Source organism: Primulina tabacum, chromosome 10, assembly GCF_025594145.1.
Source record: "Primulina tabacum isolate GXHZ01 chromosome 10, ASM2559414v2, whole genome shotgun sequence".
Taxonomy (NCBI): Eukaryota; Viridiplantae; Streptophyta; class Magnoliopsida; order Lamiales; family Gesneriaceae; genus Primulina; species Primulina tabacum.
The window spans coordinates 16,101,556-16,128,975 of record NC_134559.1 but is presented as its reverse complement, the minus strand read 5'-3'; the positions used below and the strand labels follow the sequence as shown (position 1 = coordinate 16,128,975).

The 27,420-nt window shown below is 42.1% G+C and overlaps 17 non-coding genes and 13 pseudogenes across 17 annotated transcripts; all 30 read right to left on the bottom strand.

Moving 5' to 3' along the window:
* Positions 1-229: 229 nt before the first annotated feature.
* LOC142510267 (5S ribosomal RNA) lies at positions 230-345 on the bottom strand. Its single transcript, XR_012808390.1, has one exon. It is a non-coding gene; the product is annotated as a 5S ribosomal RNA (ribosomal RNA).
* A 538-nt stretch (positions 346-883) lies between these two features.
* Positions 884-1,001, bottom strand: LOC142512324 (5S ribosomal RNA; annotated as a pseudogene).
* A 1,464-nt stretch (positions 1,002-2,465) lies between these two features.
* Positions 2,466-2,584, bottom strand: LOC142517152 (5S ribosomal RNA). Its single transcript, XR_012812913.1, has one exon. It is a non-coding gene; the product is annotated as a 5S ribosomal RNA (ribosomal RNA).
* A 679-nt stretch (positions 2,585-3,263) lies between these two features.
* LOC142509477 (5S ribosomal RNA) lies at positions 3,264-3,382 on the bottom strand. The gene has a single exon (XR_012807649.1). It is a non-coding gene; the product is annotated as a 5S ribosomal RNA (ribosomal RNA).
* Positions 3,383-4,059: 677 nt separating this feature from the next.
* LOC142512679 (5S ribosomal RNA) lies at positions 4,060-4,176 on the bottom strand (annotated as a pseudogene).
* Positions 4,177-4,769: 593 nt separating this feature from the next.
* On the bottom strand, positions 4,770-4,885 carry LOC142512635 (5S ribosomal RNA; annotated as a pseudogene).
* Positions 4,886-5,564: 679 nt separating this feature from the next.
* On the bottom strand, positions 5,565-5,680 carry LOC142511765 (5S ribosomal RNA; annotated as a pseudogene).
* A 527-nt stretch (positions 5,681-6,207) lies between these two features.
* Positions 6,208-6,326, bottom strand: LOC142509338 (5S ribosomal RNA). The gene has a single exon (XR_012807517.1). It is a non-coding gene; the product is annotated as a 5S ribosomal RNA (ribosomal RNA).
* Positions 6,327-6,712: 386 nt separating this feature from the next.
* Positions 6,713-6,829, bottom strand: LOC142512730 (5S ribosomal RNA; annotated as a pseudogene).
* Positions 6,830-7,497: 668 nt separating this feature from the next.
* LOC142511453 (5S ribosomal RNA) lies at positions 7,498-7,616 on the bottom strand (annotated as a pseudogene).
* A 677-nt stretch (positions 7,617-8,293) lies between these two features.
* On the bottom strand, positions 8,294-8,410 carry LOC142508917 (5S ribosomal RNA). The gene has a single exon (XR_012807114.1). It is a non-coding gene; the product is annotated as a 5S ribosomal RNA (ribosomal RNA).
* Positions 8,411-9,616: 1,206 nt separating this feature from the next.
* LOC142512668 (5S ribosomal RNA) lies at positions 9,617-9,734 on the bottom strand (annotated as a pseudogene).
* A 678-nt stretch (positions 9,735-10,412) lies between these two features.
* Positions 10,413-10,528, bottom strand: LOC142510894 (5S ribosomal RNA; annotated as a pseudogene).
* Positions 10,529-10,932: 404 nt separating this feature from the next.
* On the bottom strand, positions 10,933-11,049 carry LOC142512005 (5S ribosomal RNA; annotated as a pseudogene).
* A 673-nt stretch (positions 11,050-11,722) lies between these two features.
* On the bottom strand, positions 11,723-11,836 carry LOC142512809 (5S ribosomal RNA; annotated as a pseudogene).
* A 677-nt stretch (positions 11,837-12,513) lies between these two features.
* LOC142517519 (5S ribosomal RNA) lies at positions 12,514-12,632 on the bottom strand. The gene has a single exon (XR_012813260.1). It is a non-coding gene; the product is annotated as a 5S ribosomal RNA (ribosomal RNA).
* A 1,403-nt stretch (positions 12,633-14,035) lies between these two features.
* Positions 14,036-14,154, bottom strand: LOC142511098 (5S ribosomal RNA; annotated as a pseudogene).
* A 679-nt stretch (positions 14,155-14,833) lies between these two features.
* On the bottom strand, positions 14,834-14,952 carry LOC142517219 (5S ribosomal RNA). Its single transcript, XR_012812977.1, has one exon. It is a non-coding gene; the product is annotated as a 5S ribosomal RNA (ribosomal RNA).
* A 3,718-nt stretch (positions 14,953-18,670) lies between these two features.
* Positions 18,671-18,789, bottom strand: LOC142508612 (5S ribosomal RNA). Its single transcript, XR_012806819.1, has one exon. It is a non-coding gene; the product is annotated as a 5S ribosomal RNA (ribosomal RNA).
* Positions 18,790-19,472: 683 nt separating this feature from the next.
* On the bottom strand, positions 19,473-19,591 carry LOC142514140 (5S ribosomal RNA). Its single transcript, XR_012810049.1, has one exon. It is a non-coding gene; the product is annotated as a 5S ribosomal RNA (ribosomal RNA).
* A 407-nt stretch (positions 19,592-19,998) lies between these two features.
* Positions 19,999-20,117, bottom strand: LOC142512582 (5S ribosomal RNA; annotated as a pseudogene).
* Positions 20,118-20,799: 682 nt separating this feature from the next.
* On the bottom strand, positions 20,800-20,918 carry LOC142515969 (5S ribosomal RNA). The gene has a single exon (XR_012811788.1). It is a non-coding gene; the product is annotated as a 5S ribosomal RNA (ribosomal RNA).
* Positions 20,919-21,599: 681 nt separating this feature from the next.
* On the bottom strand, positions 21,600-21,718 carry LOC142509915 (5S ribosomal RNA). The gene has a single exon (XR_012808060.1). It is a non-coding gene; the product is annotated as a 5S ribosomal RNA (ribosomal RNA).
* A 683-nt stretch (positions 21,719-22,401) lies between these two features.
* On the bottom strand, positions 22,402-22,520 carry LOC142515565 (5S ribosomal RNA). The gene has a single exon (XR_012811403.1). It is a non-coding gene; the product is annotated as a 5S ribosomal RNA (ribosomal RNA).
* A 683-nt stretch (positions 22,521-23,203) lies between these two features.
* On the bottom strand, positions 23,204-23,322 carry LOC142514654 (5S ribosomal RNA). The gene has a single exon (XR_012810539.1). It is a non-coding gene; the product is annotated as a 5S ribosomal RNA (ribosomal RNA).
* Positions 23,323-23,729: 407 nt separating this feature from the next.
* On the bottom strand, positions 23,730-23,848 carry LOC142512678 (5S ribosomal RNA; annotated as a pseudogene).
* Positions 23,849-24,531: 683 nt separating this feature from the next.
* On the bottom strand, positions 24,532-24,650 carry LOC142510072 (5S ribosomal RNA). Its single transcript, XR_012808209.1, has one exon. It is a non-coding gene; the product is annotated as a 5S ribosomal RNA (ribosomal RNA).
* A 683-nt stretch (positions 24,651-25,333) lies between these two features.
* LOC142513561 (5S ribosomal RNA) lies at positions 25,334-25,452 on the bottom strand. Its single transcript, XR_012809501.1, has one exon. It is a non-coding gene; the product is annotated as a 5S ribosomal RNA (ribosomal RNA).
* A 684-nt stretch (positions 25,453-26,136) lies between these two features.
* LOC142508014 (5S ribosomal RNA) lies at positions 26,137-26,258 on the bottom strand. The gene has a single exon (XR_012806248.1). It is a non-coding gene; the product is annotated as a 5S ribosomal RNA (ribosomal RNA).
* Positions 26,259-26,937: 679 nt separating this feature from the next.
* Positions 26,938-27,056, bottom strand: LOC142513457 (5S ribosomal RNA). Its single transcript, XR_012809403.1, has one exon. It is a non-coding gene; the product is annotated as a 5S ribosomal RNA (ribosomal RNA).
* Positions 27,057-27,420: the final 364 nt, after the last annotated feature.

Genomic DNA, 27,420 nt, shown 5'->3' with positions numbered 1-27,420 from the left:
GGTCTTTGAGAAAGAATTCGGCTAAAATCTCGCCAGCTCATTGCGGAGTAATGAGTCTCGTTCGTTTGCCCGTTTACAATCAAATTAGGCTAAAATTTTGTCCGAATCCGGCTGTGCCCGAGCTACGTTGATTTCACATGTCTTATCTAGTCCCGATCGAGATTCAGATGATTTAAGCCGAAAATCGTCTGTCAACAAGTAATCAAAACAAAACAGAAAAACACGAAAAGAGGTGCAACACGAGGACTTCCCAGGGGTCACCCATCCGTACTGCACTCGCCCAAGCACGCTTAACTTCGGAGCTCTGATAGGATCCAGTGCATTAGTGCTGGTATGATCGCACCTGAAATTGAGTAGGATGTTTATTCTTATATCCCTCGAATACGTGTGGAGCGGGCGGCGGCGATGGGCAACACGCGGCACTGCTCTCGCCCAATCAGAACCAATAAGTTTGCGTTCTAGCGCGCTGGCAGAGCTAGGATGAGTGACCTCCCTGGGAAGTCCTCGTGTCGCGACCGTTTACGTAAGTTATGGCTAAAACAGTCGAAATAATTGTTTTAATAAGTTAACCGTCTCCAGAGTAATCTGCGTCATACCCTTCTGCACAGAACCGGCTCACTACAATAAAAATCGCTAAATGTTCCCAGAAAATAGAAAAAAATAAGAAGAAGAAAATAGCGAATGTAAAGCTATTACTCATTGCGGAGTAATGAGTCTCATTTTTTTGCCCGTTTACAATCAATTTAGGCTACAATTTTGTCCAAATCCGGCAGTGCCCGAGCTACGTTGATTTCACAATACTTATCTAGTCCGATCGAGATTCAGATGATTTGAGCCGAAAATCGTCTGTCAACAAGTAATCAAAAATAGATTAACACGAAAAAAGGTGCAACATGAGGTCTTCCCAGGGGGTCACCCATCCTAGTACTGCTCTAGCCCAAGCACGGTTGATTCGGAGTTCTGTTGGGATCGGGTGCATTAGTGCTGGTATGATTGCACCCGACATTGAGTGGGATTTTTATTCTTATATCCCTCGATTACGTGTGGAGCGGGCGGCGATGGACAACATGCGGCACTGCTCTCTCACAATAAGAACCATGAAGTTAAGCGTTCTAGCGCGATGGCTAAGCTATGATGGGTGACCTCCCTGGGAAGTCCTCGTGTCGCGACCGTTTAGGTAAATTATGGCTAAAACAGTCGAAATAATTGTTTTTAATGAGTTAATCGAATCCGGAGTAATCTACGTCATACCCTGCCGCACAGAACCGGCTCACGACAACAAAATTCTTTAAATGTTCCCAGAAAATAGAAAAAAAATAAGAAGAAAAAAATAGAGAATGTAAAGCTATTATTATGCCTGGGATACGATAAAATGGAACCGGAATCGAATTTCGAACTTCCTAAGCGGATTTCTCGAGGAAACAGAAGCTTAACAGAAGCAGAAAATCGCAAATTAGAGGGTCTTAGAGAAGGAATTCGGCTAAAATCTCGTCAGCTCATTGCGGAGTAATGAGTCTCGTTCGTTTGCCCGTTTACAATCAAATTAGGCTACAATTTTGTCCAAATCCGGCATATCCCGAGCTACGTTGATTTCACATGCCTTATCTGGTCACGATCGAGATTCAGATGATTTGAGCCGAAAATCGGCTGTCAACACGTAATCAAAAATAGAAAATCTCGAAAAGGGGTGCAACACGAGGGGTGCAACACGTAATCCCAAGCACGCTTAACTTCGGAGTTCTGATGGGATCCGGTGCATTAGTTCTGGTATGATCGCACCCGACATTGAGTGGGATGTTTATTATTATATCTCATGAGTACGTGTAGAGCGGGCAACGATGGACAACACGCGGCACTGCTCTCGCCCAATAAGAACCATGAAGTTAAGCGTTCTGGCGCGATGGCAGAGCTAGGATGGGTGACCTTCCTGGGAAGTCCTCGTGTCGCGACCGTTTACGTAAATTATGGCTAAAACAGTCGAAATAATTGTTTTTAATGAGTTAACCATCTCCGGAGTAATCTGCGTCATACCCTTCCGCACAGAACCGGCTCACGGCAACAAAAATCGCTAAATGTTCCCAGAAAAGAGAAAAAAAAATAAGAAGAAGAAAATATCGAATGTAAAGCTATTATTATGCCTGAAATAGGATAAAATGGAACAGGAATCGAATTTCAAACTTTCTAAGAGGATTTCTCGAGGAAACAAAAGTTTAACAGAAGCGAAAAATCGCAAATTAGAGGGTCTTAGAGAAAGAATTCGGCTAAAATCTCGCCAGCTCATTGCAAAGTAATGAGTCTCGTTCGTTTGCCCGTTTACAATCAAATTAGGCTACAATTTTGTCCAAATCCGGCAGTGCCCGAGCTACGTTGATTTCACATGTCTTATCTGGTCCCGATCGAGATTCAGATGATTTGAGCCGAAAATCATTTGTCAACAAGTAATCAAAAATAGAAAAACACGAAAAAAGGTGCAAAACGAGGACTTCCCAGGAGGTCACCCATCCTAGTACAACTCTCGCACAAGCACGCTTAACTTCCGAGTTCTGATGGGATCCAGTGCATTAGTGCTGGTATGATCGCACCTGCCATTGAGAAGGATGTTTATTCTTATATCCCTCGAGTACGTGTGGAGCGGGCGGCGATGGACAACAGTGGAACTGCTCGCCCAATCAGAACAATGAAGTTTGCGTTCTGGCGCGATGGCAGAGCTAGGATGGGTGACCTCCCTGGGAAGTCCTCGTGTCACGACCGTTTACGTAAATTATGGCTAAAAATGTCGAAATAATTGTTTTAATGAGTTAACCGTCTCCGGAGTAATCTGCGTCATACCTTTCTGCACAGAACCGGCTTACGAAAAAAAATCGCTAAATGTTCCCAGAAAATAGAAAAAAAAATAAGAAGAAGAAAATATCGAATGTAAAGCTATTTTTTTCGCTTGGGATACGATAATAAAATGGAACAGGAATCGAATTTCCAACTTCCTAAGCGGATTTCTCGAGGAAACGGAAGCTTAACAGAAGCGGAAAATCGCAAATTAGAGGGTCTTAGAGAAGGAATTTGGCTAAAATCTCGCAAGCTCATTGCAGAGTAATGAGCCTCTTTCGTTTGCCCGTTTACAATCAAATTAAGCTACAATTTTATCCAAATACGGCAGTGCCCGAGCTACGTTGATTTCACATGTTATCTGGTCCAGATCGAGATTCAGATGATTTGAGCCGAAAATCGTCTGTCAACAAGTAGTCAAAAATAGAAAAACACGAAAAGGGGTGCAAAACGAGGACATCCTAAGGGGTCACCCATCCTAGTACTGCTCTCGCCCAAACACGCTTAACTTCAGAGTTCCGATGGGATCTGGTGCATTAGGGCTGGTACGATCGCACCCGACATTGAGTTGGATGTTTATTCTTATATCCCTCAAGTACGTGTGGAGCAGGCGGCGATGGACAATACGCGGCACTGCTCTAGCCCAATCAGAACCATGAAGTTAAGCGTTCTGGTCAAACGGCAGAGTTAGGATGGGTGACCTCCCAGGGAAGTCCTCGTGTCGCGACCGTTTACGTAAATTATGGCTAAAACAGTCGAAATAATTGTTTTTAATGAGTTAACTGTCCACGGAGTAATCTGCGTCATACCCTTTCGCACATAACCGGCTCACTACAACAAAAATCACTAAATGTTCCCAGAAAATAGAAAAAAATAAGAATAAAAAAATAGCGAATATAATGCTATTATTATGCTTGGGATACGATAAAATGGAAACGGAATCGAATTTTTAACTACCTAAGCGGATTCTCGAGGAACGGAAGGTTAACAGAAGCGGAAAATCGCAAATTAGAGGGTCTTAGGGATGGAATTCAGCTAAAATCTCGCCAGCTCATTGCGGAGTAATGAGTCTCGTTTGTTTGCCCGTTTACAATCAAATTAGGCCACAATTTTGTCCAAATCCGGCTGTACCTGAGCTACGTTGATTCACATGTCTTATATTGTCCGATCGAGATTCAGATGATTGAGCCGAAAATCGTCTGTCAACAAGTATATAAAAATAGAAAAACACAAAAAGGGGTGCAACACGAGGACTTCAAGGGGGTCACCCATCCTAGTACTGCTCTCGCCCAAGCACGCTTAACTTCGGAGTTTTATATCGTCCGGTGCATTATTGCTTGGATGATCGCACCCGACATTGATTGGGATTTTTACTATTATATCCCTTGAGTACGTGTGGAGCGGGGACGATGGACAAAACGCGGCACTGCTCTCGTCCAATCAGAACCATGAAGTTAAGCTCGAAATAATTGTTTTTAATGAGTTAACCGTCTCCGGAGAGAAATCAGCGCCATACCCTTCCGCACAGAACCGGCTCACGACAACAAAAACGACTAAATGTTCCCAAAAAATACAAAAAAAAATAAGAAGAAGAAAATAGCGAATGCAAAGCTATTATTATGCCTGGGATACGGTAAAATGGAACATGAATCGAATTTCGAACTTCCTAAGCGGATTTCAATAGGAAAGAAAATAACAGAAGCGGAAAATCGCAAATTATAGGATCTTAGAGAAGGAATTCGGCTAAAATCTCGCCAGCTCATTGCAGAGTAATGAGTCTCGTTCGTTTGCCCGTTTACAATCAAATTAGAAAAAAATTTTGTCCGAATCCGGCAGTGCTCGAGCTATGTTTATTTCACATGTCTTATCTGGTCCCGATCGAGATTCAGATGATTTGAACCTAAAATCGTTGTCAACAAGTAATCAAAAATAGAAAAACACGAAAAGGGGTGCAACACGAGGACTTTCCAGTGGATCACCCATTTAGTACTGCTCGCCCAAGCACGCTTAACTTCGGAGTTATGATAGGATGCGGTGCATTAGTGCTGGTATGATCGCACCCAACATTGAGTGGGATGTTTATTCTTATATCTCTTGAGTACGTGTGGAGCAGGCAGCGATGGACAACACTCGGCACTGCTCAACCCAATCAGAACCATGAAGTTAAGCGTTCTGTCGCGATGGCAGAACTAGGATTGGTGACCTCCCTGGGAAGTCCTCGTGTCGCGATCGTTTACGTAAATTATGGCTAAAACAGTCGAAATAATTTTTTTTAATGAGTTAATCTCCAGAGCAATTCTCGTCATACCTTTCGGCACAGAACCGGCTCACGACAAAAAATCGCTAAATTTTCCCAGAAAATAGAAAAAAAAAATAAGAAGAAGAAAATAACGAATTTAAAGCTATTATTATGCCTGGGATACGATAAAATGGAACCGAAATCGAATTTTGGACTTCCTAAGCGGATTTTTAGAGGAAACAGAAGTTTAACAAAAGCGGAAAATCGCAAATTAGAGGGTCTTAGAGAAAGAATTCGGCTAAAATCTCGCAACCTCGTTGCGGAGTAATGAGTCTCGCTCGTTTGCCCTTTTACAATCAAATTAGCCTACAATTTTGTCCAAATCTGGCAGTGCCCGAGCAACGTTTATTTCACATGTCTTATCTGGTCCCGATCGAGATTCAGATGAATTGAGCCGAAAATCGTCTGTCAACAAGTAATCAAAAATAGAAAAACACGAAAATGGGTGCAACACGAGGACTTCCTAGGGGGTCACCCATCCTAGTACTGCCTGCCCAAGCACGCTTACTTCGGAGTTCTGATGGGATTCGTTGCATTAGTGCTGGTATGATCGCACCCGACATTGAGTGGGATGTTTATTTTTATATCCCTCGAGTACGTGTGGGTGTGGCGGCGATGGACAACACGCGGCACTGCTCGCCCAATCAGAACCATGAAATTAAGTGTTCTGGCGCAAGGGCAGAGCGAGGATGGGTGACCTCCCTGGGCAGTCCTCGTGTCGCGATCACTTACGTAAATTATGGCTAAAACAGTCGAAATTATTGTTTTTAATGAGCTAACCGTCACCGGAGTAATCTACGCACAGAACCGGCTCACGAGAAAACGAAAGCTTAACAGAAGCGGAAAATCGCAAATTGGAGGGTCTTAGAGAAGGAATTCGGCTAAAATCTCGTCAGCTCATTGCGGAGTAATGAGTCTCGTTCGTTTGCCCGTTTAAAATCAAATTAGGCTACAATTTTTTGCCAAATCCGGCAGTGCCCGAGCTACGTTAATTTCACATGACTTATCTGGTCCCGATCGAGATTCAGATGATTAGAGCCGAAAATCGTCTGTCAACAAGTAATCAAAATAGAAAAACACGGAAAAGGGTTCAACACGAGGACTTCCCAGGGGGTTACCCATCATAGTACTACTCTCGCCCAAGCACGCTTAACTTCGGAGTTATGATGGGATCTGGTACATTATTGCTGGTATGATCGCACCCGACATTGAGTGGGATTTTTATTCTTACATCCCTCGAGTACGTGTGGAGCCGGCGGCGATGGACAACACGCGGCACTGCTATCTAAAACCATGAAGCTAAGCTCGAAATAATTGTTTTTAATGAGTTCACCGTCACCGGAGTAATCTGTGTCATACCCTTCCACACAGAACCGGATCACGACAACAAAAATCGCTAAATGTTCTCAGAAAATAGAAAAAAAATTAGAAGAAGAAAATAGCGAATGTAAAGCTTATTATGCTTTGTCCAAATACCGCAGTTCCCTAGTACGTTGATTTCACATGTTTTATCTAGTCCCGATCGAGATTCAGATGATTTGAGCTGAAAATCGCCAGTCAACAAGTAATCAAAAATAGAAAAACACGAAAGGGGTGCAACACGAGAATATCCTGGGGGTCACCATCCACGTACAGCTCTCGTCCAAGCACGCTTAACTTCGGCGTTCCGATGGGATCTGGTGCATTAGGGCTGGTATGATCGCATCCGACATTAAGTGGGATGTTATTCTTATATCTCTCGAGCACGTGTGGAGCAGGAGGCGATGGACAACACGCGGCACTGTTCTGGGAAGTCCTCGTGTCGCGTTCTGGTGCGACGACAGAGATGGACGGGTGACCTCCCTGGGAAGTTCTCGTGTCGCGACCGTTTACATTATTATTGCTAAAACAGTCGAAATAATTGTTTTTAATGAGTTAATCGTCTCCGGAGTAATCTGCGTCATACCCTTCCGCACATAACGGCTCACGACAACAAAAATCGCTAAATGTACATAGAAAATAGAAAAAAAATAAGAAGTAGAAAATAGCGAAAGTAAAGCTATTATTATGCTTGGGATACGATAAAATGGAACCGGAATCGAATTTCGGACTTCCTAAGCGAATTTCCCGAGGAAACGGAAACTTAACAGAAGCGGAAAATCGCAAATTAGAAGGTCTTAGAGAATGAATTTGGCTAAAATCTCGCCAGCTCATTGCGAAGCAAAAAGTCTCGTTCGTTTGCCAGTTTACAATCAAATTAGCCTACAATTTTGTCCAAATCCGGCAGTTCCGAGCTACGTTGATTTCACATGTTTTATCTGGTCCCGATCGAGATTCAGATGATTTGAGCCGAAAATAGTCTGTCAACAAGTAATCAAAAATATAAAAAACGAAAAAAGGTGCAACACGAGGACTTCCCAGGGGGTCACCCATCCTAGTACTGCTCTCGCACAAGCACGCTTAACTTAGGAGTTTTGATGGGATCCGGTGCGTTAGTGCAAGTATGATCACCCGACATTGAGTGTGATGTTTATTCTTATATCCCTCGAGTACATGTGGAGCGGGCGACGATAGACAACACGCGGCAATTCTCTCGCCCAATCAGAACCATGAAGCTAAGTGTTCTGGCGCGATGGCAGAGCGAGGATGGGTGACCTCCTGGGCAGTCCTCTTGTCGCGATCGTTTACGTAAATTAAGGCTAAAACAGTCGAAATATTTGTTTTTAATGAGTTAAACGTCTCCGGAGTAATCTGCATCATACCCTTCGCACAGAACCGGCTCACGACAACAAAAGTCGCTAAATGTTCCAGAAAAAAGAAAAAAATATAGAATGAAGAAAATAGCGAATGTAAAGCTATTCTTATGCCTGGGATACGATATAAAAGGAACCGGAGTCGAATTTCGGACTTCCTAAGTGAATTTCTCGAGGAAACGGCAGCTTAACAGAAGCGGAAAATCGCAAATTAGAGGGTCTTAGAGAAGGAATTTGGCTAAAATCTTGCCAGCTCTTTGCTGAGCAATGAGTCTCGTTAGTTTGCCCGTTTACAATCAAATTAGGCAAAAATTTTGTCCAAATCCGGCAGAGACCGAGCTACGTTGATTTCACATGTCTTATCTTGTCCGATCGAGATTCAGATGATTTGAGCCGAAAAGTCTGTCAACAAGTAATCAAAAATAGAAAAACACGAAAAGGGATGCAACACGAGGACTTCCCAGGGGGTCACCCATAATAGTACTGCTTTCGCAAGCACGCTTAACTTCGGAGTTCTGATGGGATCCGGTGCATTAGTGCTGGTATGATCGCACCCGACATTGAGAGGGATTTGTATTATTATATACCTCGAGTACGTGTGGAGCGGGCGGCGATGGACAACACGCGGCACTGCTCTCGCTCAATCAGAACCTTGAAGTTAAGCGTTCTGGCGCGATGGAAGAGCTAGGATGGGTGACCTCCCTGGGAAGTCCTCGTGTCGCGATCGTTTACTTAAATTATGGCTAAAACAGTAGAAATAATTGTTTTTAATTAGTTAATCGTCTCCGGAGTAATCTGAGTCATACCCTTCCGCACAGAACCGACTCACGACAACAAAAATCGCTAAATGTTCCCAGAAAATAGAAAGAAAGTAAGGAATGTCTCATTTGGTCCCGATCGAGATTCAGATGATTTGAGCCGAAATGTCTGTCAACAAGTAATCAAAAATAGAAAAACACGGAAAAGGGTAGTGCAACACGAGGACTTCTTAATGGTGTCACCCATCCTAGTACTGCTGTCGCCCAAGCACGCTTAACTTCAGGGTTCCGATGGGATCGGTGCATTAGTGCTGTATAATCACACTCGACATTCAGTGGGATTTTTATTCTTATATCCCTCGAGTACGTGTGGATGCGGACGACGATGGACAACACCCGGCACTTCTCTCGTCCAATCAAAACCTTGAAGTTAAGCGTTCTGCCACGTGGCAGAGCTTGGATGGGTGACCTCCCTCGGAATTCCTTGTGTCGCGACCGTTTACGTAAATTACTGATAAAACAGTTGAATAATTGTTTTTAATGAGTTAACCGTCTCCGGAGTAATCTGCGTCATACCCTTCCGTACAGAACCGGCTCACAACAACAAAAATCGTAAATGTTCCAGAAATAGAAAAAATTAAGAATAAGAAATAATGAATGTAAAGCTATTATTGATGCCTGAGATAATATAAAATGGAACCGGAATCGAATTTCGAACTTCCTAAGCGGATTTCTCGAGGAAACAGAAGCTTAACAGAAGCGGAAAATCGCAAATTAGAGGGTCTTAGATAAGGGATTCGGCTAAAATCTTGCCAGTTTCATTGCGGAGTAATAAGTCTCGTTCGTTTGCCCATTTACAATCAAATTAGGTTACAATTTTGTCAAAATCTGCAAGGCCTGAGCTACGTTGATTTCACATGTCTTATCTAGTCCCGATCGTGATTCAGATGATTTGAGCTGAAAACGTCTGTCAACAAGTAATCAAAAATAGAAAAACATGAAAAGGGGTGCAACATGAGACTTCACAGGGGGGTCACCCATCTAGTACTGCTCTCGCCCAAGCACGCTTAACTTCGGAGTTATGATGGGATCCCAGTGCATTAGTGCGGTATGATCGCACCCGACATTGAGTAGGGAAGTTATTCTTATATCCCTTAAGTACGTAGGATGCGGACGGCGATGGACAACACTCGGCACTGCTCTCGCCAATAAGAACCATGAAGTTAAGCGTTCTAGCGCGATGGAAGAGCTAGGATGGGTGACACTCCCTGGTAAATCCTCGTGTCGCGATCGTTTACGTAAATTATGGCTAAAACAGTCGAAATATTTGTTTTTAATGAGTTAACCGTCTCCAGAGTAATCTGCATCATACCCTTCTGCACAGAACCGGCTCACGACAACAAAAATCGCTAAATGTTCCCAGAAAATAGAAAAAAATAAGAAGAAGAAAATAGCGAATGTAAAGCTATTATTATGCCTGAGATAAGATAAATGGAACCGGAATCGAATTTCGAACTTCCTAAGCGGATTTCTCGAGGAAACGGAAGCCTAACAGAAGCTGAAAATCTCAAATTAGAGGGTCTTAGAGAAGGAATTAGGCTAAAATCTCGCCACCTCGTTGCGGAGTGTTGAGTCTCGTTTGTTTGCCCGTTTACAATCAAATTAGCATACAATTTTGTCCAAATCCGGCAGTGCCCGATCTACGTTTATTTCACATGTCTTATCTGGTCCCGATCGAGATTCAGATGATTTGAGCCAAAAATCTGTCAACAAGTAATCAAAAATAGAAAAACACGAAAATGGGTGCAACACGAGGACTCCAAGGGGGTCACCCATCCTAGTACTGCTCTCGCCCAAGCACGCTTAACTTGGAGTTCTGATGGGATCCGGTGCATTAGTGTGGTATGATCGCACCCGACATTGAATGAGATGTTTATTCTTATATCCCTCGAGTACGTGTGGAGCGGGCGGCGATGGACAACACGCGGCACTGCTCTCGCTCAATCAGAACAATGAAGTTAAGCGTTCTGGCGCGATGGAAGAGCTAGGATGGGTGACCTCCCTGGGAAGTCTCGTGTCGCGATCGTTTACTTAAATTATGGCTAAAACAGTCGAAATAATGTTTTTAATTAGTTAATCGTCTCCGGAGTAATCTGCGTCATCCTTCGCACAGAACCGGCTCACGACTACAAAAATCGCTAAATGTTCCCAGAAAATAGAAAAAAAATAAGAATGTCTTATTTGGTCCCGATCGAGATTCAGATGATTTGAGCCGAAAATCGTCTGTCAACAAGTAATCAAAAATAGAAAAACACGAAAAGGGGTGCAACACGAGGACTTCTTAATGGGTCACCCATCCTAGTACTTGTCGCACAAGCACGCTTAAATTCGGAGTTCTGATGGGATCCAGTGCATTAGTGCTGGTATAATCGCACTCGAAATTCAGTGGGATTGTTATTCTTATATCTCTCGAGTACATGTGGAGCGGACGACGATGGACAACACATGGCACTTCTCTCGCCCAATCAGAACCATGCAGTTAAGCGTTCTGGCACGATGGCAGACCTAGGATGGGTGGCCTCCCTCGAAAGTCCTCGTGTCGCGACCGTTTACGTAAATTATGGATAAAACAATCGAAATAATTGTTTTTATTGAGTTAACCGTCTCCGGAGTAATTGCGTCATACCCTTGCGCACATCCGGCTCACGCAACAAAAATTGTTAAATGTTCCCAGAAAATAGAACAAAATTAAGAATAAGAAAATAACGAATGTAAAGCTATTATTATGCCTGAGATAAGATGAAATGGAACCGGAATCGAATTTTGAACTTCCTTAGCGGATTTCTGGAGGAACGAAACTTAACAGAAGCGGAAAATCGCAAATTAGAGGGTCTTAGAAAGGAATTCGGGATAAAATCTCGTTAGCTCTTTGCGTTGTAATGAGCTCATTCGTTTGCCCGTTTACAATCAAATTAGGCTACAATTTGTCCAAATCCGGCAGTGCCCGAGCTACGTTGATTTCACATGTCTTATCTGGTCCCGATCGAGATTCAGTTGATTTGAGCCGAAAATCGTCTGTCAACAAGTAATCAAAAAAAAAAACACGAAAAGGGGTGCAACCGAGGACTTCCCAGGGGTATTCATCCTAGTACTGCTCTCGCCCAAGCACTCTTAACTTCGGAGTTCTGATGGATCGGTGCATTAGTGCTGGTATGATCGCACCGACATTGAGTGGATTTATTCTTATATCCCTCGAGTACGTGTGGAGAGCGGGCAGCGATGGACAACACGCGGCACTGCTCTCGCCCAATCAGAACCATAAGTTAAGCGTGCTGGCGCGATGGACGTGCTGGATGGGTGACACTCTCTGGTAAATCCTCGTGTCGCGATCATTTACGTAAATTATGGCTAAAAGTCGAAATATTTGTTTTAATGAGTTAACCGTCTCCGGAGTAATCTGCGTCATACCCTTCCGCATAAAACCGGCTCACGACAACAAAAATTGCTAAATGTTCCCAGAAAATAGAAAAAAAATTAAGAAGAAGAAAATAGCGAATGTAAAGCTATTATTATGCGGATATGATATAAAATGAAACTGGAATCGAATTTCGGACTTCCTAAGCGGATTTCTCGAGGAAACAGAAGCTTAACAGAAGCGGAAAATCGCAAATTAGAGGGTCTTAGAGAAGGAATTCGGCTAAAATCTCGTCAGCTCATTGCAGAGTAATGAGTCTCGTTCGTTTGCCCGTTTACAATCAAATTATCCTACAATTTTGTCCAAATCCGGCAGTGCCCGAGTTACGTTGATTTCCCATGTCTTATATGGTCCCGATCGAGATTCAGATGATTTGAGCCGAAAATTTTCTGTCAACAAGTAATCAAAAATAGAAAAACACGAAAAGGGGTGCAACACGAGGACTTCCCAGGGGGTCACCCATCCTAGTACGGCTCTCGCCCAAGCACGCTTAACTTCGGTGTTCTGATGGGATCCGGTGCATTAGTGCTGTTATGATCGCACCTACATTGTGTAGGATGTTTATTCTTATATACCTCGAGTACGTGTGGAGCGGACGGCGATGGACAACACGCGGCACTGCTCTCGTCCAATCAGAACCATGAAGTTAGCGTTCTGGTGCGATAGCAGAGCTAGGATGGGTGACCTCCCTGTGAAGTCCTCGTGTCGCGACCATTTACGTAAATTATAGATAAAACAGTCGAAAATTGTTTTTAATGAGTTAACCGTCTCCGGAGTAATCTGCGTCATACCCTTCCGCACAGTACCGGCTCACGACAACAAAAATCGCAAAATGTTCCCAGAAATAGAAAAAAAAATAAGAATAAGAAAACAGCGAATGTAAAGCCATTATTAGCCTGAGATACGATAAAATGGAACAGAATCGAATTTCAAACTTCCTTAGCGGATTTTCGGAAACGGAATCTTAACAGAAGAAGCGAAAAATCGCAAATTAGAGTGCTTGGAGAAGAAATTCGGCTAAAATCTCGTCAGCTCATGCGGAGTAATGAGTCTCGTTTGCCCGTTTACAATCAAATTAGGCTACAATTTTGTACAAATCCGGCAGTGCCCGAGCTACGTCGATTTCACATGTCTTATCTGGTCCCGATCGAGATTCAGATGATTTGAGCCAAAAATCGTATGTCAACAAGAAACCAAAAATATAAAAACACGAAAAGGGGTGCAACACGAGGACTTCCCAGGGTCATGCATCTGCTGTATGATCGCACCCGACATTGAGTGGGATTTTTATTCTTATATCCCTCGAGTACGTGTGGAGCAGGCGGCGATGGACAACACGCGGTACTGCTCTCGCCCAATAAAAATGAAGTTAAGCGTTCTGGCGCGATGGCAGAGCTAGGATTGGTGACCTCCCTGGGCAGTCCTCGTGTCGCGACCGCTTACGTAAATTATGGCTAAAACATTCGAAATAATGTTTTTAATGAGTTAACCGTTTCCGGAGTAATCTTCGTCATATCCTTCTGCACAGAACCGGCTCACGACAATAAAAACCGCTAAATGTTCCCAGAAAATAGAAAAAAATAAGAAGAAGAAAATAGCGAATGTAAAGCTATTATTATGCTTGGTATACGATAAAATGGAACCGAAATCGAATTTCAAACTTCCTAAGAAGATTTCTCGAGGAAACGAAAGAAACTAACAAAAGCGGAAAATCGCAAATTAGAGGGTCTTAGAGAAGGAATTCGTCTAAAATCTTGCCACCTCGTTGCGGAGTAATGAGGCTCGTTCGTTTGCCCGTTTACAATCAAATTAGCCTACAATTTTGTTAAAATCCGGCAGTGCCCGTACTACGTTGATTTCACATGTCTTATCCGTCTCGATCGAGATTCAGATGATTTGAGCCTAAAATGTCCGTCAACATGTAATCAAAAATAGAAAAACACGAAAAGGGGTGCAACACGAGGACTTCTTAGGGGGTCATCCATCCTAGTACTTCTCTCGCCCAGGCACGCTTAACTTGGTAGTTCTGATGGGATCCGGTGCATTAGTGCTGGTATGATCGTACAGACATTGAATGGGATGTTTATTCTTATATCCCTCGAGTACGTGTGGACCGGGCTGCGATGGACAACACGCGGCACTTCTCTCGCCCAATCAGAACCATGAAGTTAAGCGTTCTGGCGCGATGGCAGAGCTAGATGGGTGACCTCCCTGGGCAGTCCTCGTGTCGCGACCGTTTACGTAAATTATGGCTAAAACAGTCAAAATAATTCTTTTTAATGAGTTAACCGTCTCCGGAGTAATCTGCGTCATACCCTTCCGCACAGAACCGGCTCACGACAAAAAAAATCGCTAAATGTTCCCAGAAAATAGAAAAAAAAAACAAGAAGAAGAAAATAGCGAATGTAAAGCTATTATTATGACAGGGATAATAAAATGGAACCAGAATCAAATTTCGAACTTCCTAAACGAATTTCTTGAGGAAACGGAAGCTTAACAGAAGCGGAAAATAGCAAATTAGAGGTTCTTAGAGAAGGAATTCGGCTAAAATCTTGCCAGCTCATTGCGGAGTAATGAGTCTCGTTCGATTGCCCGTTTACAATCAAATTAGGCTAAAATTTTTTCAAAATCCGGCAGTTCCTGAGCTACATTGATTTACATGTCTTATCTTGTCTCGATGAGGATTCAGATGATTTGAGCCGAAAATCGTCTGTCAACAAGTAATCCAAAATAGAAAAACACGAAAAGGGTGCAACATGAGGACTTCCCAGGGGGTCACCCATGCTAGTACGGCTCTCGCCCAAGCACGCTTAACTCCGGAGTTCGGATGGGATCCGGTGCATTAGTGCTGGTATGATCGCACCTGACATTGAGTAGGATGTTTATTCTTATATCCCTCGAGTACGTTGGAGCGGGCGGCGATGGAAACACGCGGCACTGATCTCGCCCAATCAAACCATGAAGTTTAGCGTTCTGGTGCGATGGAAGAGCTAGGATGGGTGACCTCCCTGGGAAGTCCTCGTGTCGCGACCATTTACGTAAATTATGGCAAAACAGTTGAAAATTTTTTAATGAGTTAACCGTCTCGGAGTAATCTGCGACATACCATTCCGCACAGAACCGGCTCACGACAAAAAAATTGCTAAATGTTCCCAGAAAAGAGAAAAAAAAATAAGAAGAAGAAAATAGCGAATGTAAAGCTATTATTATGGCTGAGATACGATAAAATGGAACCGAAATAGAATTTCGAACTTCCTAAGCGGATTTCTCGAGGAAACGGAAGCTTAACAGAAGCGGAAAATCGCAAATTAGAGGGTCTTAGAGAAGGAATTCGGCTAAAATCTCGCCAGCTCCTTGTGGAGTAATGAGTCTCGTTCGTTTGCCCGTTTACAATCAAATTAGGCTACAATTTGGTCCAAATCCGGCAGTGCTCGAGCTACGTTAGAGCGGGCGGCGATGGAAACACGCGGCACTTCTCTCGCCCAATCAGAACCATGAAGTTAGGCTCGAAATAATTGTTTTTCATGAGTTAACCGTCTCCGTAGTAATCTGCGTCATACCCTTCCGCACAGAACCGGATCACGACAACAAAAATCGCTAAATGTTCCCAGAAAATAGAAAAAAAAAGAAGAAGAAAATAGCGAATGTAAAGCTATTTTTATGTTTGAGATACGATAAACTGGAACATGAATCAAATTTCGAACTACCTAAGCAGATTTGTCGAGTAGGAATTTGGCTAAAATCTCTCCAGCTCATTGCGGAGTAATGAGTCTCGTTCGTTGCCCGTTTACAATCAAATTAGGCTACAATTTTGTCCAAATCCGGCAGTGCCCGCGCTACGTTGATTTCACATGTCTTATCTGGTCCTGATCGAGATTCAGATGATTTGAGCCGAAATTCGTCTGTCAACAAGTAATCAAAAATTGAAAAACACGAAAAGGGGTGCAACACAATGACTTCTGTTGCGACTTTGATTGTTGCACTCCCAAGAGCAGGTTGCCCACAAGTAGTATAATTCGGTGAGTTCGAATATCGTATCCACAGGGAAGCTAAGGTAATTACAAGTCCACTACAATGTCTTTTTGTTTGTTTTGTTTTGTTTTTTTCTTTTTAATTTTTGTTTGAATCTTTAATGGGTAAATTTTAATTGTTCAAATTTTAATTTAAGTAGTTGAGATTAAAGGATCCACTCTTGGTATTTTAATAAAGTTAACATTAACGAACAATATTGAAACCCACTTAATAAAATGGTTCCAATATATTAAATAATCATATTTATATTATGTTATATATTATCTTATAATTATATAATATATACTAAAACTTATAAATGTGGTCAAGTATTTATTGTGCTATATATTTGTAAACACTAAATCAAGGTTCCCACTTTAAATGGTTGGTAAAACCAAACTAACATTTAAATGGTACCAAGAAATTAATATTATGATATATTTATATATAGTAAATCAAGGTTCCCACTTTAAATGGTTGGTAAAACCAAACTAACATTTAAATGGTACCAAGAAATTAATATTATAATATATTCATATATAATAAATCAAGGCATCCACTTTAAATGGTTGGTAATACCAAACTAACATTTAAATGGTTCCAAGAATTTAGTGTAACATATAGCAACAATAAATCAAAACTCCCACTTATAAGTATGGTGTAAAAATGCTTAAAGAAAAATATAACATAAACAATAAATAATGATTAAATAATATAAAACATAGATTCTTACCTTTTAGTAACCTTATTATCATGCCAAGAGTTTCACATTTTCATCTCAACTTTAGGAAGTTAGCTATTCATTATTCAAAGTGTAAAACTTTGAATATGAAATTATCATGCTAATTATATTTAAATGAAGAAATAAAGGAAAAATATAGAGAGAAATATTATGAACTCAAAGGTTTGTTCATAGAATGAGGGATATCTCAATACATTACAATGCACCCCTATTTATAGCCAAATTTGGGGAGACAACCACAAATAAAATATTATTTTTTTACACAAAAGTCTTCATTGGTGTTCCAAGATATTATATTATATTACACATCACTTTTGAAAATCTTTTCTTGGAATTTGCTTCTTCACATAAAAAGAAACATGTGGATAATTGAGTTGTCTAGTTGTGGTATTTTTTTCAAATCATTTGACCAAGTAATTTGAGAGATATGGTCAAAATACTAGAGCATGGTAAAACCACTCCTTTGGTAACTTTATTTGTTGCTTAATTTGATCCCAATTGTGAGAGGATTTTTATCTCATGTTTGACACCAATATTGTAGATATTAACATCAACTTTTTACAGGTCCAAGAATCATCTTAATCCCATTTGCAACGCCAAGTTTATTCTTGTTTTATCGAACTGTAAAAATAGTAAAAACTTGTAATTAACACAACAACTTATATTTTATACAATTTATTATAAAACATATAATATTTAAACATTTAATAAAACAAAAAACTATATATTTATATTATAAACATTTAATTAATGTACAATTTTTATGTTTATCACACCTCCCACCAGTTTATTGGCTAGTCCCTAGCAATTTAAGCGTTAATAGCAATACAAAACATATTGATTAATTTAAATAGAAATGTAATGAAAACTATCTAAGTGTTTTAAATTAAATTTTGAAAATTGTCAAAGTTATATCAAGATCATCATAATTATAATTTATGAAATAATTTGAGATGATCAATTCAAAGCTTATTTCAGGTAGTTAATGTACACGGCCTTCAGAAATTCCTAGTAAGAGTCTCAACTCCATATCCTCACAGGTTAATAAATGTTGCAATTTATGGCAACGATTTCTCTCATGGTCTAGTACTATGGATGGTGCATTAGTACTGGTATGGATCCGGTGCATTAGTACTGGTATGATCGCACCCGACATGAGTGGGATGTTAATTCTTATATCCTCGAGTACGTGTGGAGCGGGCGGCGATGGACAACACTCGTCACTGCTCAAGCCCAATCAGAACCCTGAAGTTAAGCGTTCTGGCGCGATGGCAGAGCTAGGATGGGTGACCACCCTGGCAGTCCTCGTGTCGCGACCGTTTACATAAATTTTGATTAAAACAGTCGAAATAATTGTTTTTAATGAGTTAATCGTCTCCGGAGTAATCTGCGTCATACCCTTCCGCACAGAACTGGCTAACGACAACAAAAATCTCTAAATGTTCCCAGAAAATAGAAAAAAAAACAGAAGAAGAAAATAGAGAACGTAAAGCTATTATTATGCCTGGGATACAATAAAATGGAACCGAAATCGAATTTCGGACTTCCTAAGCGAATTTCTTAAGGAAACGGCAGCTTAACAGAAGCGGTAATCGCAAATTAGAGGGTCTTAGAGAAGGAATTCGGCTAAAATCTCGCCACCCCGTTGCGGAGTAATGAGTCTCGTTCGTTTGCCCGTTTACAATCAAATTAGGCTACAATTTTGTCCAAATCCGGCAGTGCCCGAGTTACGTTGATTTCACATGTCTTATCTGGTCCCGATCGAGATTAAGTTGATTTGAGCCGAAAATCGTCTGTCAACAAGTAATAAAAAATAGAAAAACACGAAAAGGATCGCAACACGAGGACTTCCCAGGGGGTTACCCATCCTAGTATTGCTCTCGCCCAAGCACGCTTAACTTCGGAATTCTGATGGGATCCGATGAATTAGTGCTGGTATGATCACACCCGACATTGAGTGGGATGTTTATTCTTATATCCCTCGAGTACGTGTGGAGCGGGCGGCGATGTACAACACTCGGCACTGCTCAAGCCCAATCAGAACCCTGAAGTTAAGCGTTCTGGCGCGATGGCAGAGCTAAGATGGGTGACCTCCCTGGGCAGTCCTCGTGTCGCGATTGTTTATGTAAATTATGGCTAAAACCGTCGAAATAATTGTTTTTAATGAGTTAACCGTCTCCAGAGTAATCTGCGTCATACCCTTCCGCACAGAACCGGCTCACGACTACAAAAATCGCTAAATGTTCCCAGAAAATAGAAAAAAATTAAGAATAAGAAAATAACGAATGTAAAGCTATTATTATGCCTGAGATAAGATAAAATGGAACCGGAATTTAATTTCGAACTTCCTAAGCGGATTTCTTGAGGAAACGGAAGCTTAATAGAAGCGGAAAATCGCAAAATAGAGAGTCTTAGAGAAGGAATTCGGCTAAATTCTCGCCAGCTCATTGCGGAGTAATGAGTCTCGTTCGGTTGCCCGTTTACAATCAAATTAGGCTACAATTTTGTCAAAATCCGGCAGTGCCCAAGCTACGTTGATTTCACATGTCTTATATGGTCCCGATCGAGATTCAGATGATTTAAGCCAAAAATTGTCTGTCAACAAGTAATCAAAAATAGAAAAACACGAAAAAGGGTGCAACACGAGGACTTCCCAGGGGGTCACCCATCCTAGTACTGCTCTCGCCCAAGCACGCTTAACTTCGGAGTTATGATGGGATCCAGTGCATTAGTGCTGGTATGATCGCACCCGACATTGAGTGGGATGTTTATTCTTATATCCCTCGGGTACGTGTGGAGCGGACGGCGATGGAAAACACGCGGCACTGCTCTCGCTCAATCAGAACCATGAAGTTAAGCGTTCTTGCGCGATGGAAGAGCTAGGATAGGTGACCTCCCTTGGAAGTCCTCCTGTCGCGATCGTTTACTTAAATTATGGCTAAAACAGTCGAAATAATTGTTTTTAATTAGTTAACCGTCTCCAGAGTAATCTGCGTCATACCCTTCCGCACAGAACCGGCTCACAACAACAAAAATCGCTAAATGTTTCGAGAATAGAGAAAAAAATAAGAATGTTTTATTTGGTCCGATCGAGATTCAGATGATTTGAGCCGAAAATCGTCTGTCAACATGTAATAAAAAATAGAAAAACACGAAAAGGTGTGCAACACGAGGACTTCCTAATGGGTCACCCATCCTAGTACTGCTGTCGCCAAAGCGTGCTTAAATTCGGAGTTATGATGGGATCCGGTGCATTAGTGCTGGTATAATCGCACTCGACATTCAGTGGGATTTTTATTCTTATATCCCTCGAGTACATGTGGAGCGGACGGCGATGGACAACACGCGGCACTTCTCTCGCCCAATCAGAACCATGAAGTTAAGCGTTCTGGTGCGATGGCAGAGCTAGGATGGGTGACCTCCCTCGGAAGTCCTCGTGTCGCGACCGTTTACGTAAATTATGGATAAAACAGTCGAAATAATTGTTTTTAATGAGTTAACCGTCTCCGGAGTAATCTGCGTCATACTCTTCCGCACAGAACCGGCTCACGACAACAAAAATCGCTAAATGTTCTTAGAAAATAGAAAAAAATTAAGAATAAGAAAATAACGAATGTAAAGCTATTATTATGCCTGAGATAAGATAAAATGGAACCGGAATTTAATTTCGAACTTCCTAAGCGGATTTCTCGAGGAAACGGAAGCTTAACAGAAGAAAAAAATCGCAAATTATAGGGTATTAGAGAAGGAATTCGGCTAAAATCTCGCCACCTCGTTGCGGGGTAATGAGTCTCGTTCTTTTTCCCGTTTACAATAAAATTAGCCAACAATTTTTCCAAATCCGGCAGTGCCCGAGCTACGTTGATTTCACATGTCTGATCTGGTCCTGATCGAGATTCAGATGATTTGAACCAAAAATTGTCTGTCAACAAGTAATAAAAAATAGAAAAACACGAAAAGGGGCGCAACACGAGGACTTCCCAGGGGGTTATCCATCCTAGTACTGCTCTCGCCCAAGCACGCTTAACTTCGGAGTTCTGATGGGATCCGATGAATTAGTGCTGGTATGATCACACCCGACATTGAGTGGGATGTTTATTCTTTTATCCCTCGAGTACGTGTGGAGCGGGCGGCGATGGACAACACTCGGCACTACTCAAGCCCAATAAGAACCCTGAAGTTAAGCGTTCTGGCGCGATGGCAGAGATAAGATGGGTGACCTCCCTGGGCAGTCCTCGTGTCGCGATTTTTTATGTAAATTATGGCTAAAACAGTCGAAATAATTGTTTTTAATGAGTTAACCGTCTCCAGAGTAATCTGCGTCATACCCTTCCGCACAGAACCGGCTAACGACAACAAAAATAGCTAAATGTTCCCAGAAAATAGAAAAAAATTAAGAATAAGAAAATAACGAATGTAAAGCTATTATTATGCCTGAGATAAGATAAAATGGAACCGGAATTTAATTTCGAACTTCCTAAGCGGATTTCTTGAGGAAACGGAAGCTTAATAGAAGCGGAAAATCGCAAATTAGAGTCTTAGAGAAGGAATTCAGCTAAATTCTTGCCAGCTCATTGCGGAGTAATGAGTCTCGTTCGTTTGCCCGTTTACAATCAAATTAGGCTACAATTTTTTCAAAATCCGGCAGTTCCCGAGCTACATTGATTTCACATGTCTTATCTGGTCTCGATCGAGATTCAGATGATTTGAGCCGAAAATTGTCTGTCAACAAGTAATCAAAATTAGAAAAACACGAAAAGGGGTGCAACACGAGGACTTCCCAAGGGGTCACCAATCCTAGTATTGCTCTCGCCAAAGCACGCTTAACTTCGGAGTTTTGATGGGATCCGGTGCATTATTGCTGGTATGATCGCACCCGACATTGAGTGGGATGTTAATTCTTATATCCCTCGAGTACGTGTGGCGCGGGCGGGGATAGACAACACGCGGCACTGCTCTCGCCCAATAAGAACCATGAAGTTAAGCGTTCTCGAGCGATGGCAGAGCTAGGATGGGTGGCCTCCCTGGGAAGTCCTCGTGTCGCGACCGTTTACGTAAATTATAGCTAAAACAGTCGAAATAATTGTTTTTAATGAGTTAACCGTCTTCGGAGTTATCTGCGTCATACCCTTCCGCCCAGAACCGGCTCACGACGACAAAAATCGCTAAATGTTCCTAGAAAATAGAAAAAAAATTAAGAAGAAGAAAATAGCGAATGTAAAGTTATTAATATGCCTGGGATACGATAAAATGAAACCAGAATCGAATTTCGAACTTTCTAAGCGGATTTCTCGAGAAAATGGAAACTTAACAGGAGCGAAAAATCTCAAATTAGAGGGACTTAGAAAAGGAATTAGGCGAATATCTCGCCACCTCGTTGCGGAGTAATGAGTCTCGTTCTTTTTCCCGTTTACAATAAAATTAGCTAACAATTTTTCCAAATCCGGCAGTGCCCGAGCTACGTTGATTTCACATGTTTGATCTGGTCCTGATCGAGATTCAGATGATTTGAACCGAAAATCGTCTGTCAACAAGTAATAAAAAATAGAAAAACACGAAAAGGGGCGCAACACGAGGATTTCCCAGGGGGTTATCCATCCTAGTACTGCTCTCGCCCAAGCACGCTTAACTTCGGAGTTCTGATGGGATCCGATGAATTAGTGCTGGTATGATCGCACCCGACATTGAGTGGGATGTTTATTCTTTTATCCCTCGAGTACGTGTGGAGCGGGCGGCGATGGACAACACTCGGCACTGCTCAAGCCCAATCAGAACCCTGAAGTTAAGCGTTCTGGCGCGATGGCAGAGCTAAGATGGGTGACCTCCCTGGGCAGTCCTCGTGTCGCGATTGTTTATGTAAATTATGGCTAAAACAGTCGAAATAATTGTTTTTAATGAGTTAACCGTCTCCAGAGTAATCTGCGTCATACCCTTCCGCACAGAACCGGCTCACGACAACAAAAATCGCTAAATGTTCCCAGAAAATAGAAAAAAATTAAGAATAAGAAAATAACGAATGTAAAGCTATTATTATGCCTGAGATAAGATAAAATGGAACCGGAATTTAATTTCGAACTTCCTAAGCGGATTTCTTGAGGAAACGGAAGCTTAATAGAAGCGGAAAATCGCAAATTAGAGAGTCTTAGAGAAGGAATTCGGCTAAAATCTCGCCAGCTCATTGCGGAGTAATGAGTCTCGTTCGTTTGCCCGTTTACAATCAAATTAGGCTACAATTTTGTCAAAATCCGGCAGTGCCCAAGCTACTTTGAATTCACATGTCTTATATGGTCTCGATCGAGATTCAGATGATTTGAGCCGAAAATTGTCTGTCAACAAGTAACCAAAAATAGAAAAACACGAAAAGGGGTGCAACACGAGGACTTCCCAGGGGGTCACCCATCCTAGTACTGCTCTCGCCCAAGCACGCTTAACTTCGGAGTTATGATGGGATCCAGTGCATTTGTGCTGGTATGATCGCACCCAACATTGAGTGGGATGTTTATTCTTATATTCCTCGGGTACGTGTGGAGCGGACGGCGATGGAAAACACGCGGCACTGCTCTTGCTCAATCAGAACCATGAAGTTAAGCGTTCTGGCGCGATGGAAGAGCTAGGATAGGTGACCTCCCTTGGAAGTCCTCCTGTCGCGATCATTTACTTAAATTATGGCTAAAACAGTCGAAATAATTGTTTTTAATTAGTTAACCGTCTCCAGAGTAATCTGCGTCATACCCTTCCGCACAGAACCGGCTCACAACAACAAAAATCGCTAAATGTTCCCAGAAAATAGAAAAAAATAAGAATGTTTTATTTGGTCCGATCGAGATTCAGATGATTTGAGCCAAAAATCGTCTGTCAACATGTAATCAAAAATAGAAAAACACGAAAAGGTGTGCAACACGAGGACTTCCTAATGGGTCACCCATCGTAGTACTGCTGTCGCCAAAGCCTGCTTAAATTCGGAGTTATGATGGGATCCGGTGCATTAGTGCTGGTATAATCGCACTCGACATTCAGTGGGATTTTTATTCATATATCTCTCGAGTACATGTGGAGCGGACGGCGATGGACAACACGCGGCACTTCTCTCGCCCAATCAGAACCATGAAGTTAAGCGTTCTGGTGCGATGGCAGAGCTAGGATGGGTGACCTCCCTCGGAAGTCCTCGTGTCGCGACCGTTTACGTAAATTATGGATAAAACAGTCGAAATAATTGTTTTTAATGAGATAACCGTCTCCGTAGTAATCTGCGTCATACTCTTCCGCACAGAACCGGCTCACGACAACAAAAATCGCTAAATGTTCCTAGAAAATAGAAAAAAATTAAGAATAAGAAAATAACGAATGTAAAGCTATTATTATGCCTGAGATAAGATAAAATGGAACCGGAATTTAATTTCGAACTTCCTAAGCAGATTTCTCGAGGAAACGGAAGCTCAACAGAAGGAAAAAATCGCAAATTATAGGGTATTAGAGAAGGAATTCGGCTAAAATCTCGCCAGCTCATTGCGGAGTAATGAGTCTCGTTCGTTTGCCTGTTTACAATCAAATTAGGCTACAATTTTTTCAAAATCCGGCAGTTCCCGAGCTACATTGATTTCACATGTCTTATCTGGTCTCGATCGAGATTCATATGATTTGAGCCGAAAATTGTCTGTCAACAAGTAATCAAAATTAGAAAAACACAAAAAGGGGTGCAACACGAGGACTTCCCAGGTGGTCACCAATCCTAGTATTGCTCTCGCCAAAGCACGTTTAACTTCGGAGTTTTGATGGGATCCGGTGCATTATTGCTGGTATGATCGCACCCGACATTGAGTGGGATGTTTATTCTTATATCCCTAGAGTACGTGTGGCGCGGGCGGGGATAGACAACACGCGGCACTGCTCTCGCCCAATCAGAACCATGAAGTTAAGCGTTCTGGAGCGATGGCAGAGCTAGGATGGCTGGCCTCCCTGGGAAGTCCTCGTGTCGCGACCATTTACGTAAATTATAGCTAAAACAGTCGAAATAATTGTTTTTAATGAGTTAACCGTCTTCGGAGTTATCTGCGTCATACCCTTCCGCGCAGAACCGGCTCACGACGACAAAAATCGCTAAATGTTCCTAGAAAATAGAAAAAAAATTAAGAAGAAGAAAATAGCGAATGTAAAGTTATTAATATGCTTGGGATACGATAAAATGAAACCAGAATCGAATTTCGAACTTTCTAAGCGGATTTCTCGAGAAAACGGAAACTTAACAAGAGCGAAAAATCTCAAATTAGAGGGACTTAGAGAAGGAATTAGGCGAATATCTCGCCACCTCGTTGCGGAGTAATGAGTCTCGTTCTTTTTCCCGTTTACAATAAAATTAGCCAACAAATTTTCCAAATCCGGCAGTGCCCGAGCTACGTTGATTTCACATGTCTTATCTGGTCCCGATCGAGATTCAGATGTTTTGAGCCGAAAATCGTTTGTCAACAAGTATTCAAAAGTAGAAAAACACGAAAAGAGGTGCAACACGAGGACTTCCCAGGGGGTCACCCATTCTACTACTACTCTCGCCCAAGCACGCTTAACTTTGGAGTTCTGATGGGATCCGGTGCATTAGTGCTGGTATGATCGCACCCGACATTCAATGGTATTTTTATTTTTATATCCCTCGAGTACGCGTGGAGCGGGCGGCGATGGACAACACGTGGCACTGCTCTCGCCCAATCAGAACCATGAAGTTAAGCGTTCTGGCGCGATGACAGGGCTAGGATGGGTGACCTCCCTCGAAAGTCCTCGTGTCGCTACCGTTTACGTAAATTATAGATAAAACAGTCAAAATAATGGTTTTTGATGAATTAACCATCTTCGGAGTAATCTGCGTCATATCCTTCCGCACAGTACCGGCTCACGACAACAAAAATCGCTAAATGTTCCTAGAAAATAGAAAAAAAAATAAGAATAAGGAAATAGCGAATGTAAATCTATTATTATGCCTGAGATACGATAAAATGGAACCAGGATCGAATTTCGAACTTCCTTAGCGGATTTCTCGAGGAAACGGAAGCTTAACAGAAGCGGAAAATTGCAAATTAGAGGGTCTTAGAGAAGGAATTCGGCTAAAATCTCGTCAGCTCCTCGCGGAGTAATGAGTCTCGTTCGTTTGCCTGTTTACAATCAAATTAGGCTACAATTTTGTCCAAATCCGGCAGTGTCCGAGCTAGGTTGATTTCACATGTATTATCTGTTCCCGACCGAGATTCAGATGATTTGAGCCGAAAATCGTCTATCAACAAGTAACGAAAAATACAAAAACACGAAAAGGGATGCAACACGAGGACTTCCCAGGGAGTCACCCATCCTAGTACTGCTCTCGCCCAAGCACGCTTAACTTCGGAGTTCTGAAGGGATGATCCGGTGCATTAGTGCTGTTATGATCACACCCAACATTGAGTGGGATGTTTATTCTTATATCCCTCGAGTACGTGTGGAGCGGGCGACGATGGACAACACGCGGCACTGCTCTCGTCGAATCAGAACCATGAAGTTAAACGTTCTGACGCGATGGCAGAGCTAGGATGGGTGAACTCCATGGGAAGTCCGTGTTTCAAGACCGTTTACGTAAATTATGGCTAAAAAAGTCGAAATAATTGTTTTTAATGAGTAAACCGTCTTCGGATAATCTGCGTCATATCCTTCCGCACAGAACAGGCTCACGACAACAAAAATTGCAAAATGTTCCCTGAAAATAGAAAAAAATAAGAAGAAGAAAATAGCGAATGTAAAGCTATTATTATGCCTGGGATACGATAAAATGGAACCGGAATCGAATTATGAACTTACTAAGCGGATTTCTTGAGGAAACAGAAGCTTAACAGAAGCGGAAAATCGCAAATTAGAGGTCTTAGAGAAGGAATTCGGCTAATACTCGCCACCTCGTTGCGGAGTATTGAGTCTCGTTCGTTTGCCCGTTTACAATCAAATTAGCCTACAATTTTGTCCAAATCCAGCCGTGCCCGATCTACGTTGATTTCACATGTCTTATATGGTTCCGATCGAGATTCAGATGATTTGAGCCGAAAATCGTTTGTCATTAAGTAATCAAAAATAGAAAAACACGAAAAAGGGTGCAACACGAGGACTTCCCAGGGGGTCACCCATTCTAGTACTGCTTTCGCCCAAGCACGCTTAACTTCGGAGTTCTGATGGGATCCGGTGCATTTGTGCTGGTATGATCGCACCCGACATTCAATGGCATTTTTATTCTTATATCCCTCGAGTACGTGTGGAGCGGGCGGCGATGGACAACACGCGGCACTGCTCTCGCCCAATCGGAACCATGAAGTTAGCGTTCTGGTGCGATGGCGGAGCTAGGATGGGTGACCTCCTTTGGAAGTCCTCTTGTCGCGACCGTTTACATAAATTATGGCTAAAACAGTCGAAATAATTGTTTTTAATGAGTTAACCGTCTCCGGAGTAATCTGCGTCATACCATTCCGCACGAACCGGATCACGACAAAAAAATTCCTAAATGTTACCAGAAAATAGAAAAAAAAATAAGAAGAAGAAAATAGCGAATGTAAAGCTATTATTATGCCTGAGATACT